Source organism: Dermacentor albipictus, chromosome 10 (genome assembly GCF_038994185.2).
Source record: "Dermacentor albipictus isolate Rhodes 1998 colony chromosome 10, USDA_Dalb.pri_finalv2, whole genome shotgun sequence".
NCBI lineage: Eukaryota > Metazoa > Arthropoda > Arachnida > Ixodida > Ixodidae > Dermacentor > Dermacentor albipictus.
Window position 1 is genome coordinate 20,776,302 of NC_091830.1, and position 12,063 is coordinate 20,788,364.

Genomic DNA, 12,063 nt, shown 5'->3' on the forward strand with positions numbered 1-12,063 from the left:
CCGGGTGCTTCATAGGTGCGAAAATGCGGCACTCTCACCACAAAGCCGTGTAAGCGAGGTATTACTGCGATTCTCTACGTAATATTTCAAGCAAGGGTTTGTCTCGCCCTAAGAGTTATAGTATGCCGTATTACGGCGCCATAACGACGAAGGAGGTTGTACGTTACCCACACAGCTCCATCTCTGAAGTCGCTTTTTCGTATGTAGTTAGTGGGCCGCCGTTATCTGTCGGCAGTAGTAGCCAAAGTGTTCCAAAGGCACGTCCTCCGTGTTCTACAATGGTGTCGCTTCAGTATACACGTCCATAAATATAAAGCCATTCCAGCTTGAAAGCCCTCGTTAACCACACGGCGCGTCCAGTGCAATGAGCCAGTGACATTGTATGTACAATATTGGTGCCATGGTCGGTACTAGGCCTTAGAAGGAGGCGACGGGGCGTCACTCACGGTAAAAGAAGGCTTCTGTTAGTACGCATGCTGGGGGCGGAGAGCATTCTGGTTCTGGAAACACGTTCATACACGCAACACAATGCCGGATGTCCCGCCTTCTCCACTCACTGCTCCTGTGGCTGTTCTACAGGGTGCGTCACCTCTTGACGCCGTTCCGCCTTGTTAGAATCGCCGCTCCAGGTTTCTGTGTGAGTTGTAGGGACGCTGCCACACATTCCCGCAGCACGCCATTGTGGCCCCGATCCCTGGCGATGACGGGGTGGTATACTAATCACGCGTGAGTACACACTGCGCCGATATACAGTAGCTCTTCTTTCCTGGTACAGCTTCCCCGGCTTGAATATTCAAAGGCACAGCGTACATATGTGCTCTGATTCATGTGTAACACATGATCGTAAAGTCGGCGTGAAAGACGGAAAGCATCGCTCGTGTAATAATCAAGCATTAATGGTTCGGCGCACTGCGCATGCGCAGAGGCGACGAGGGAGTTTGTGTGGTAAAAACTGGTTGGGCCACGACGTTTCGTGGTCTCTGACGCATAATTGTTGAAGCACGCACTACCCTGTTGCTGCCTGCGCTGTCCTTAGCTAGCTTAATTCGCTTCGCCTGCGCAGTCCTTACATAGCTTAATGCGCTTCAGATTGCGGTCGCAATGTTCGAAAATTGCGCACTCGTAGTGTCCACTGACATTGCGGGTTTGCAGCGCTAGCATCGTAAACGTCGCTTGTCCTCATCAGCAACTGCACTCCTTGCCTATGTTATTGCCGGCCGATATAAATACTAAATAACGAGCAGACATCCTCACCTTCAAACCGGATACATGTACACACAGGAATAGGAATACCGGTCCAGCACGTGCACACAGAAAACCACAGCTCTCAAACGCACATGCAGCCCGTTCCGGCTAGTCGTTGCTCTAAATGTAGATGTCGGAAGCCCTGTAATCGGAAAAGAAACATAAAGGTTGTCGCGCTCATTGGCCAGGGCGTAACATTTGTTGTACATGAATCAGACGTAGGCGTAGCTACCCTCCTAACAAATACGTACTCGGATTTGTTGCCGGTCTTGCACTCTCAGCGCCCCGTATGACTAAAGTAGGAACAAAATAGTTGCGTGCTTTACGTTAACAGTTGCGTTTCTTGCCAAATATCGGCGCATTGTGTACCTAGTCCGCACGTAGCCTCATACAAGTACAACCTCCAAGTTCCACCAACTTCAACACTGGTATGTTTAGATGCGTATGAGCTGGCGTATCCACACGAGCGCGAAACATTTGCGCAAGATTATATGTTCAATTTCACGAACAAGGTCATAGTTGAGTCCGTTCTTTTTCGGTTTAAATAAGCAAACTACGCCATTTTATCTTTATCATTGAAGATTCCTGCATCCTCCAAACTGAGTAATGCAATGAAATTGAACGCGCTGTCATATAAAATACGTCACTATAATACTTTAATTCACTTGCGGCAAGCAACTTTCTCGCTCTTGTGCCCGTGCTGCATTGGTGATCAGATTGAAAACCTGTCTAGCCATATTTCGTTAAAATGTTGCCGCATTTTATCACAGCGTTAGTTCCTAATACTACAGTACCACCAACTACGCGTCTGTGCGATTTATCGCGCCTGCGCATTACAGTGATAGCCACAACAATAAAACGTTAAGATTACGGCAAGAGGCTCTGCATGTACATCGCCTTCAGTTTATCTACCAAAATAATTCTTTTGTCGCTACACTTAAATTCAACTCGCCTGCTCCTGATGCCAAGACAATGCATTTGGACGCCGACTCGCGAAGTGGTTATCGCATCATGGCTGTTTGGTGTTAGCCGATTGCGTGAGCACAAAATAAAATTCTGAGATTTGACGTGTATATACGAAAACCGCGATCTGCTTGTGAAGATCCGTAGTGGTGGGCTCGGAATTAATTTTCACAAGCGTATATTGATTACGGACACAGGAGCGTATTTTCATTTCATTCCCACAGATATGTGGCCGCCGCGGCCAGAGTCGAACATGTGTCCTCAGTTTATCAGCGCAATGTCATATTGGTACGAAGCTACACCGCAGCGAGTGAGTGACGCAAGAGACCGATAAGAGCGCTGATGACATTTTCCAGCATCAAAGTATTGCAGTTGGACTTGACATTGCAAGGATGGTTGTACGTGGTCAAGAAGCATCTGGGACCAAGGGTTGTTGCTGCTCGAGGTGGCGTCTGGACCGGGAATCCACCAAGCCCATCGACGAATACACCCGGTGGTAGGAATGAAGGAAAAAGGGTTTATTTTACGTTATTTGCACGGGCTACAGATACTGTGGCCCTAGCTAATGAACGAAAATGTATTGTCTAGGCTGCTAGTGTGTTTTGACATACAAGTTGTGGGATCTCATCAGAAGCCAACAAACACTGACACCAAGGTTAACATAGCGGAAATTACTTGCGATTAATAAATCAAACAAACAAACGATAAAAATGGAAATGAAAGTGGATAAAGAAACAACATGCTGCAGATGAGGAACGATCCCCCGACATTCGTATTTCGAGTGCGATGCTCTACCAATTGAGCTACAGCAGCGCCGTTCAGCGTCGGCGCCGACGCCAACGCTCAACACATGAACTAAGAGCTGGGCTCTAAAAAGACCCAATCTCTCCTTCAGTTACATATAGCCACATGCTGTCTGTGAGCCATCTGCGCTAGAAGGGTGCGTGCCTGGCACAAAGAGGACGCTTTTGACTGGGTGCTGGTGGCCCTCGTCTACAAAATTATACCTCGTGCGCTTTTATAACGAGATGCTCTACACGCTCGTTCCATGGGCTACCTATATTCCTTGGCAACACTCTTTCGTATTAGGAAGCCTATATACCTACCCTAGACTGTATATTACACGTCCTGACGGCTCAGCTACATTTGTTCAAATTATATGATCGTTCTCGAGAGACGTCGGCAGTATCTATTAATCACTGAACTGTCCGCATGTTTTGACGCATCCTGGTCCTGGTCTTCCGTTTCCTCCGTTCTATCTGGTGTACCTCAGGGCACTGTTCTTGGGCCACTCCTATTTTTAATCTACATTAATGACCTGCCATTCGCTGTAACCTCTGCAATACGTCTTTTCGCTGATGATTGTGTCCTGTACCGCCCTATCAAAACCATCGCAGACGTCTCTACTCTTCAGGAGGACCTCTTTCGTATTCAAGACTGGTGTGCTACATGGCTCATGTCCCTAAACATTAGTAAGACTGTACATGTTTCATTCCATCGTCGACCTAACTACATTCCCCCTGCCTACAAGATTAACAACTGCACTATATCTACTACCGACTCCTTCAAGTACTTAGGAATTCACCTATCCAAAGATTTGTCTTGGACAAATCATGTAAGCCACATAATTAATTCAGCTAACAAAATTCTTGGTTATCTTCGCCGTAATCTCTTCATGGCACAACCACCCGTGAAATCAGTTGCCTATAAAACCCTTGTGTGACCAAAACTTGAATATGCATGTGCTATCTTTGACCCTTACCAAACTAATCTCACTAAAGCCCTTGAAAGCGTTCAAAACCGTGCTGCTAGATTTATTCTTTCAGATTACTCATATCACACTAGCGTTTCATCCCTAAAATCTAAACTAGACCTATCGCCTCTTGCCTCTCGTCGTCTCATCTCTCGCCTATGCCTCTATCACAAGTTTTTTTATTCCATACCTCCTGACAGCCAGCTGGTTCAGCTGGCTCATCGTGTTCGTCGAACAGGCCATCCGAACTCCGTAATCCCACCACAAGCCCGCACCACTACGTTCCTGCAGTCATTCTTCGTCCGAACTGCCCGAGACTGGAATGGCCTTCCCAGACAAACTGCACTCATCCGCGATACAGCACGCTTTCGATCTGCCATTGAGTGTCCCGACTCATCCTTCTAATTTCCACATCATCAATCCCGCCTTTTACATGCCCACCCCTCATGTAATGTCCTATTTTGGACCCTTGAGGTATTACTAAATAAATAATAAATAAATAAATAGACCGAGAGAGAACACATTTAGTTAAAGCACCGAGGACGTTGCTCTTGAGGTCGAGTCAGTGGTGTCCGCATTCGGGGACTCCACTTGCCATGGCTGCTCTACGAACTTGCTGGGCGGGTGCTTCTTTGCATTCATTTGGCCCGCCAGGGTATCGCCGGTCAGCTGTACCTCCCCCCGCTCCAATGTCGTGCTAGGTGGTTAGAGAGCCCTAAGGTGACATTTCTAGAAGAATAGTTAGAACCTGTGAATAAGTACTTACGTTAAGTTCATCCTTCGAGCGATGTCTTAAGAGGCCTCAAATTTGAGTTTAAGTACACCTCTCCTCCATCATGCTAAACTGTTTCCTAGCAGACATTTAACTGATATTCTACAAGACCATCTGACGCTTCTCTGTGCAATGAAAAGGCAGAAGTGTGCAGAAGTGTGTGGACTTGCTAGCACCGCCCGGAGCACTATGACATACTTCGTACTGTTCTTCGTACAGATCCAGCGCGGGTTACGTGGATGCAGCGCTGGTTCCTGCTCTGCCTCGGCAAAGGCGATGGCACAATGGCGTCGATCACACGACAAACCATTTCCGCTGCACTGGGCGTATTGCCAGCATTGATACCGATGTGCTCATGTCTGATGTATTTCGTGCCGGCTGAGTCCCACCTGGATTGTTCATTTGGCTCAACATCGGTGGAGCAGCTTAGAAGGAAGCCGAGCAACCACGCGCAAGTCAGTGGGCTTGGTAGCACCACCCGGAGCACTACGAAATACTTCGTACTGTTCTTCGTACAGGTTGCTAACGAATGGTGATTTTGTGCCTGCGCTAAGAGCAATGATGTCTGTTTGGTAGTGCTGCCGAGCCCTCAGTGCACACTGCTTTGTTGTTTCGAATCATTGCGCGTCATTCTCATTCTATTGCAACAGAGTGGTGACCTAGGGCAAAATCCGGGTCTTGATAAACCAGATGAAATATTGCGGGCTCTAACTGAACTCCGAACTTCACACTCGACCTTAGAAACTGGTCCATCAAATGTGCAGCAGAGGCTTTCACAAATTGCAGCGACTCTCTCGTCACTCAAGCAATATCACGAGAAAGTTGATAAGTGTGAGGCAACTGTGCACGCTATGCGCAGTGAAGTTGCCCAAATGACTGCAGAAATTGATGAGTTGTCAAATAGGATTCGACGCAATAACCTTATCATACATGGCGTGAAAGAGCACGATAAAGAAAATCCCGCAGCCTTGGAATCCTTTGTAACAAAAGATATGCTGCATAATAATCTAGACGTTCAGGTCAGAACTGTGGAACTTGTGCACCGAATTGGCTTAAAAAATCCAGCTCGAGATCGACCAGTCATACTATGCTTTTATGGCTTTATAGATAAAATGACTGTTCTTCACAATTGTTTCAAGCTGAAAGGAAAAAAAATTTCAATTTCTGAAGCTTTTTCCACTGACATTCGTGAAATGCGCAAGAAGCTATGGAAAGCCGCGGCAGGTAGTCGGGATAATGGCGATAAAGTCAGTCTACACTTTGACAAATTAAGGAATAATGAAAACCTGTACATCTGGAATAACGATAAGAACAATATGGAGTCATTGCACCGCCCGAAGCCCATGTGACGGCGAACGCTAGCACTTCGAATGAATGACAACTACAAAGTACTGCACGGCTGACGTTACTGTGCTTTAATGCGCGAAGCATTGTCAATAAACTTGGAAAAATTGAGGAACTGCTGTTGTACTGCTGCTGTTGTTGCTGTTGTTGTAGATGTAATTGTAATTACAGAGACGTAGTTGAACTAAGATATCCATGATTCTGAGGTGGTTTCTCCCTCCTATGCATTTCTACGCACAGATCGGCACGATCGTGGTGGAGGTGTTGCTATTGCTGTTAAGCAGCATTTGTTTTTTAACCGAGAAATCGGTATTGCTGATGATGAGAGCGTATGGTGTACAATAAAGGTCAACGTTGTCAATTTACTAATAGGCGGTGTCTACAGACGACCAGGTGCTCCGGACAGTTACCGGGTAGAACTGTACGACTTCTTATATAACCACATCAACCAAAGAACCAAATTAATTCTAGCTGGAGACTTTAACTTGGGGGAGGGGGCATTGATTGGAATAACTTGTTAATTGGCAATAAAGAAGACAAAAGTTGTGACCTTGTTGATATCATGCAGAGTTTCTCGCTAGCTCAACTTGGGCATGAATCAACACGCGTTCAAGGGCAAGTGTTCTCAGTGCTAGACCTCGTCTTTGTGTACGCGCCTTTAATCCCTGAAGTTAGCATACAACCGGGTATATCCGACCATAAAATGATTTTTTTGGCGGTTGACGATCTGGGCATGCGTGTAAGGCACCCTAACACTGACACCAGCACTTTCGTTAAGGATTACGCAAGGCAAATGATGAAAGCATCATTGATTTTTTAGGAATTATGGAATATAATTTTGGTGATAATACGTTGGACGCCAATGACCTATGGTTACAGTTAAAAGGTGGGATTGTACACTGTGAAAGTAATTTTATTCCTACTAAGCGAAAAAAAATAAAGCAGAGAACGCCGTGGATTACAAGAACTATCATACACCTAAAAAGAAGGGTGCATGTGATGCGCAAGAAAAAAAAATAATACCACTATGGTTAGTCAGCTTTCTCGAGAACTGAAAGAAAGGCTAAGAAGCGCGAGGGATAACTTTTTTCTAATACTTTACTTGAGTTCATGACGAATCAGCGTCGGAAATTCTGGTGGTATCTGTCAAAACCGGAAAGTCCTCCAATCAAATTGGACATTTCCGGTATAGTGGCTGAGGATGCGTGTACTATCGCTTACTCCTTCAATACATATTTTCAGTCAGTCTTCTCCCGGGCCCACGTCCTTAATACGTCATTATCAGAGTACGAATCAGCAATGCCTGAAATCCTGATAACAGAGTCCGGCATTTTGAATTTGCTGCTACAAATAGACGTTAAAAATCGCCTGGCCCTGATAATTTATCACGCACTTTCCCCAAGAGATACGCGGGTCAGTTGCCCCCTTCCTGCATAAAATTTTCAGTGCAGTGCTTGAAACGGCCATGCTTCCCGCGGACTGGTTGTGAGCAAAGGTCATGCCAATTCACAAATGTGAGAAAAAGCAGCTTCTAGACACGTACAGGCCAATATCCCTAACCAGCACATTCTGCACACTAATGGAACATATAATAAATAAGGTTATCGTAACTTATATGGAAGAAAATAACCTATTATACTTCAGACAACACGGCTTCAGACAAGGACTTTCAACTGTAACTCAACTTTAAGAGATTATACATGACTTTGCTGTTACAATCGAGTTAAGACTGCAAGCTGACGCAATTTTTGTCAATTTTTCGAAGGCATTTGACCACGTTCCACACAGTTTACTAATCTTCAAAGTCAAAGCAATTGGTATTGATATAAACTTTATACATGCAATAAACTTTATTGCATGTATGTAACGTTCACGGGATACTATGACACCTCCAGAATTGCTGACACCAGATCTTGTATCCTTGACTGAATTATTCCTCGCAGCCTGGCAGATTTGCTGCATGCAAACTAAACACCTGAAACAATTCATGCATGCCACAAACCCGTTATATGTAACCTTCTCACAATAATAAAGATTTATTTTGCCCTGGAAAGGGAGACCACATTACGGAAATTTTGGATATGCGCATATAGTTACTAGTTATAATTGTGCCGCAGTGGCTAATCTTGACAGAGGTTGATCGAAATAAATAAAAATAAATAAGGCGTGTGTGTCCACATATAGTAAAAGGAAATGCTAAACAAAAAGAAAACATGAAACTCAGCTCACACGTACACACATCACTACGCACCATGGGTCAGTGCTTCCTTCTTCTAAGCGGGTCGGTCATTTGTATTTCTGCTTCTCGCATTCAACGCCGTCCAGGTTCTTTTCTTACTCGCTCACCGTAAGTGAACAATAATGCCAGCGCAGGAAACTATGCTTGCGAAACCAGCACAGTGCGATTAACAAAGGAGAACAAAAAAAAAGACTGAGAATAGGGTAAGCGACTCGTTAAATATCAAGCAGCAAAAGCCTGATGCGAAGACATCTACCTTTGCACGTTCCCATTTATGTTTCAGCCCACGTCAGGTTTCTAAATGGGTCGCACACGAGTTACACATTTTCCGGATTATACTCCGCACTACAGAAGTACGCGCATATATAGTCCGCAGGGTTAACTGTGCTGCGATCTGCACTTTTCGTGCGAATAAAGCACAATGCCGCGACGCTAGCGGAGATGGGACGAGCTGCGACATTTGACGAGTATTTGCTGAGCATATTCCGGCAAATATTTTGTTGTGAGACCACACACAACCTGTCGGTGGTACCAAACTGGTGTAAAGAAATTAATTAGTTGCGAAACACAAATCTAGGTGCGATCTCCGCATTTTCTGCAGGGTTTTACAACGGCTTATGGGCGTCTTTTCCGACGAATTAAAGTACGTTGCAGCGTACTATCGCGCTTACTATAAGCTATAGCGACAAAGCGCGCAGCAAAGCGGTCGTGCGCTATAGCTCATACTGAGAGTGGTAGTACATGAGAGGCATTCTGAAGATATGGCTGGCAGTTCTCGAATATTCTTGAAGAGCCTAGAACCATTGCGCTTTCTACAGTACTCATATCTGGGCTAGAAGCTTTGAGGATCACGCAGAAATTTAGGGCAGGCAATAAAGATTGCGAAATGAGCTATGGCACGAGATATACCTATTGTAACGTAATTCATTTGATTTGCATAACGTTGTGACGGTAAATACCATTTCAAAGGATCCGCCTCCATTCCGCCCAGGGAAAGTGGATCTACAGGGAAGCTGCTGCCTACAGTCGACGATGTCGCACAAGCACCACCACAATACGAGACGTAGTACGTTACGCTCGCACACACTTATGCGGGAGTGCAATCCTCATTCTTCTGGGCGCACCACCAAGCGCAAGTGCGCTATTCGCTATTGAACTAATTTAATTTCTCAAAGTAGAAAGTGTCAGAAAATTTGTAAAGTACGACTTGCACGCAGCCTGCAGAACTAATGGCATCGGACTGTAATTCGAATATACGAGAACACATAATTCTACTGGCTGGAAACTCCAACACAACACCTTTGAGCTGCCATTTCTTTTGGGGCGAGCACACCACGAAAAATCCCGACCAACAAGAGGCTGGCAGCTTTGCCGTAAAACACTACTACACGGCAGTGCGGAATAGAGAGCGAACGTGACCAGCTGGTATTGTAGTTCAGATAAAGAATAAGCAGCGCAATATGGCAGGTCATGCAGTGCGTCCCTTGTTGATTAGAAGAATGGAATGGGTGCCAAGAGAAAACAGGTACAGTCTCATGTAACAGAGCCTTAAGGAGTGCGATCAGATTAGATAATTCGCTGTTATAACAAGGAGCCGGCCGACATAACGCATGGGTAATAGGCGATCGGCTGGCAGAAGCCTTCCAGCCAGTATGATTAAATACCCTGTACATTCCAGCAAGGGTCGCACGCGTGTGAAGGTCGCAAACCCAAATTGGCCGACAAAAATAAAAGGATATCACAGTTTCGACATAATCAAGCAATGAATGCGATAGGAACATCTTAGAATAGTGCACTAAGTGTGAGATTTGTAGTGTTAACGGCAGTATGAGTTGAAGCAAACGTAAGATGACTAAGTAAAACGGAGCTGTTGTGCTAGAGCTCGCTTCTACTTGAATCCCGTCATCGGACAGTTTCATTTATGTGTATGAATTAAATCCAACGTCTCTCTTAGCAACTGTATCACCACTTTCCCGTATCGGGTATGTTTAATTCCAAACGACTTTCGTGGGCCGATTCCAGAGGTGGCGCACAGCCGTGCCAAAATAGCTACCTCATTTTCAAGCTTGAGCTCTGTTATTATTTCGCACTTTCAATATGTAAGTCTGCAAGGATTTTAAACAAAATGCATGCGTTATGGCTCTTTTCGATAGAAAACAAGGCCCCATTTTATATTCCGGACAACTTCACCCCAATCTTGTGAAAATGGGATGCCGTAACGATCGTGCGCTAGATTTAGGAGCACGTTGAAAATACGTTGAATATAATAGTGGGGGAATATGGCATAGGCACTAGGAATATCAGGGGAGAGTTATTAGTAGAGTTTGCAGAACAGAATAATACGAGGATAATGAATACCTTCTTCCGCAAGCGGGATAGCTGAAAGTGGACGTGGAGGAGCCCAAACGGCGAGATTAGAAATGAAATAGACTTCATACTCTGCGCTAACCCTGGCATCATACAAGATGTGGACTTGCTCGGCAAGGTACGCTGCAGTGACCACAGGATGGTAAGAACTCGAATTAGCCTAGACCTAAGAAGGGAACGGAAAAAACTGATACATAAGAAGCCGATCAATGAGTTAGTGGTAAGAGGGAAAATACAGGAATTCCAGATCAAGGTACAGAACAGGTATTCGGCTTTAACTCAGGAGGAGGATGATGATGATGAAAATACCCAGAGCGACAAAATTATTCGGAGCTTTCCACTCCGCTGTCCCTCATAACACCAGTCTGTTTTCGCGACGTTGAACGCAATGTGTTAATGAAAAAAAAATAAACCAATCAATCAAATATAATTTTTCGATTGCGTCACTACTTCGTGTCTCACAGTCTATTCAATTGAGTCATCCAGCGCTATCTGTTGAGAAACGGAATCTCATAAAGAAAAAAATGATGCCAAAACATTTGCTTACCCGCTGCAGTAGCTTAGTGTCTGTGGCGTTGCGCTTTTAAACGCGATGTCCTGGGTTCGATCCCGGCTGCGGCGGACGAATTTCGATGACGGAGAAATGAAAAAAAAAACGTGCGTGTACTTAGATTTAGGTGCCCTTCCAAGAACCCTAAGTGACCAAAATTTATCCAGGGTCCCGATTACGGCATGCCACATAATGGAATTGTTGTTTTGCCGCGTCAAATTGCAGAATTAGCTTTAAAAAAAAAAACATTTGCTAAATGCCACGTGCATTGAAACTGGTAAAATACGGTACAGGCAACACGATGCATCTATGCGAAGCATTCTTGACGCTTGCTCGGTACAGAGATTGCACAGCGGGCCTGCCTTGCCCAAAGAGTTATACCGAATGGAATTGTTGTTTTGCCACGTCAAATTGCAAAATTAATTTAAAAAAAACGTTTGCTAAATGCCGTGTGCACTGAAACTGGTAAAATACGGTACTCCCAACGCAATGCATGTACGCGAGGCGTGCTTGACGCTTGTTAGGTACAAAGATTGCACAGCGGGCCTTTCTTACCCAAGGAGTTATACTGTACTACGACGGCATGGTGTGGAAGGAGGCGTGGCGTTACCCACACAGGCCCCGTCTCAGAAGACCGGTTTCGGGAGTCTCGTTGATGAGCTGCCATTCCGTGCCGAAGTCAATAGCTAATGCTCGAAGGTAATGCGGCCTGCGTTATCCAATGGCGCAACCGCAGTTCTTCGGTGATGACTACTCCGCGCATCGGTGGAAATGACGTGCCGGAACCAAGACGAAACAAAACGAGCAGAAAATTTCTCTTCAGTGGCGTC

General features: G+C 45.2%; 1 long non-coding RNA gene across 1 annotated transcript in view; it reads right to left on the reverse strand.

Annotated features, from left to right (window-relative positions):
• The window catches only part of LOC135919697 (uncharacterized), a 37,684-nt gene extending 36,816 nt beyond the window's left edge, over window positions 1-868 (reverse strand). Inside the window, exon 1 of the long non-coding RNA XR_010570026.1 lies at window positions 447-868. This is a non-coding gene — a long non-coding RNA (uncharacterized lncRNA). The remainder of the gene's footprint in view (window positions 1-446) is intronic.
• Window positions 869-12,063: the final 11,195 nt, after the last annotated feature.